Below are 2,500 nucleotides of genomic sequence, written 5' to 3'. Positions count from 1 at the left end.
ATTAAGAGGTGACATTACTGCAGATCCTGTTTGCCTGGGGGAGCCTGGTCGAGACTTATAGGAGAGAGGCTGCGGTGTAACCTGAGAATCATTTCGGATATTTTCGGAAGCGGTATTTTCGTGAAAGGTCATATTATGTATACATTTTTATTTATTTATTTATTTTTTACCTTCGTTTCGAAAATCGCCTTCACTTTTTATAATGGCTTGGAAAGTTTGTTCCTGTAGACTAATTTATTGATTTTATTTCTATTTTCCTTTTTTTCATTCTTATTAATTTATTCCAGTTGGTGTTTATTTTGCTAAATAAGTTATTTTGAGTGAGAAGCTATTTCATTTATTTTCTTTGTCGATTTATTTATTTTGTGTTTATATTGTAAAAACCTCTATAATTTATACATTTTTAATTGATTAATTATTTTATTCATTTATTTATTTTAGCCTGATTTTCAATAATGAACTATTCGCTTTATTCATTTAAATATATTGTGAATAAATAAAGCGAATAAAATAGATATTGCGAATACTTCTTAATTTGTATTGCTATTTATTTCATTTTTGTTTTTATACTGTGAAAACTTGTACATTTTATCACTATTGTGAATTGCTTATATATTAATCTAATTTATCAACACATTTCTTAATTTGTCTCTTTACTCGTATTGTTCATTTTTTTAATTAGCATTCATAGCTCCAACGTCCTACCAACTTCAATATAACAGGAAAAAAAAGACGAACTAATTCGAATTTGACGATTTATAACCAAGCAATTTCATTTATATTTTTTTATATAATGTTTTGTTGTGACTTTATCAGCAGTTAAGAGAAAAGTCCCTGAATTTTCAGTCATAGAATAAATCATCATTTCAAATTACTTAGCATAGATATTCCTGATGCTCCAGACATTAATCTATACACTTCAAAATATCGATGCAATTTAAACCCAAACACGAAATTGCCACTACGGGGAAAATTAATTATAATTCATCGAGAATTATTCGGCCATAGGAGAGTTTTTGGTGAAAAGTTATTGCACGAATTGACAGGATTTAGACAGAATTTCCTGTCAGCAGAATCAACGAGTATAATTTATACTAGTATTAATGCAATGGCAACTTACCTCAGGTATGAGGAATTCTAAATCGTATATATTTGATAGATTTTTAGAAAATGAAATTAGACCTGACAGCTGACCGCTTTGTGATGATAGAAATTGTAATTTGATTTCATGGAAGGTTACAGAGGAAGAGAGAGAGAGAGAGAGAGAGAGAGAGAGAGAGAGAGAGAGAGAGAGATCATACAAATATAAACGCTTATATGACCCGTATTGGAATTATATGATTAATTGACAGGCATACATTATCAGCCTCTTCTAGCTAGAGAGAGAGAGAGAGAGAGAGAGAGAGAGAGAGAGAGAGAGAGAGAGAGAGAGATTCTAAGAATATAAAAGCTTGTATTATATGACAGTTCCAGGATTAATATGATTAACATACATCACCTGGCCTTTCAGAAAGAGAGATTAAAATATTTAGGAATATGATTAACTTAGAGACATATATTGTCTATCTCTTTCAAGAATGCTACATGGACAATTGCAAGCTTATGGGATAGTACACCATCGTGTGTAGTATGCTAAATATGACACTAACATACTTTAACCTCGTTTTCATGGGTAATAGATTATCAAGTACACGTACACAATATATCTCAAATATAAAAACCAAATGTGATAAAAATACGTTGTTATGATTTTGTCCCGCTAATGAAAACTTATATGTAAATTACGGACATAATGCTCGTGTGTCCTTTGAAAAAAAATAATAACAAACACATGTGGAACATCCCCTTTAATTAAGAAAAAAATAACGTAATAAATATCGCCGGAGCCCTTCGTATAATACACGTCAGATCCCGCCACGCGAAATCAACCATAACAATAATGATTAAAATTTCCGGTCAGTACGCCAAACGGCAATTTCGCGGAGCCAATAAACGAAATGACTAAAATTTGCCGTTATTACATGTAATGAGTGACGGGATGTTCGGCAATCTGTGTTTATTGCTCGGTTCTACGTAAACACCCAGCTTCCAATCTTATCTTGGTCCCCCCTAATGGTGTAATGGCACAGTGGAGTAACTGCTGGATATATATATAGATAGTATATTAATATATATAGATATATTGTTTATAAGTATGTATATATATATATAATATATATATATAGTGTGTATATAATATATATATATATATATATAATTATATTATATATATATTATATTATATATATATAATATTATAATTATATGTGTGTGTTGGGTGTGTGTGTGTGTATATACATGTATATATATATAATATATATATATATATATATATATATATATATATATATTAGTATATGTATATATATATATATATATATATATATATATATATATATATATATATATATATGCATATATATATACATACATATATATATATATATATATATATATATAT

This window comes from Macrobrachium nipponense, chromosome 14 (assembly GCF_015104395.2).
Source record: "Macrobrachium nipponense isolate FS-2020 chromosome 14, ASM1510439v2, whole genome shotgun sequence".
In the NCBI taxonomy this organism is placed as follows: domain Eukaryota; kingdom Metazoa; phylum Arthropoda; class Malacostraca; order Decapoda; family Palaemonidae; genus Macrobrachium; species Macrobrachium nipponense.
This window is presented reverse-complemented; position numbering follows the sequence as displayed.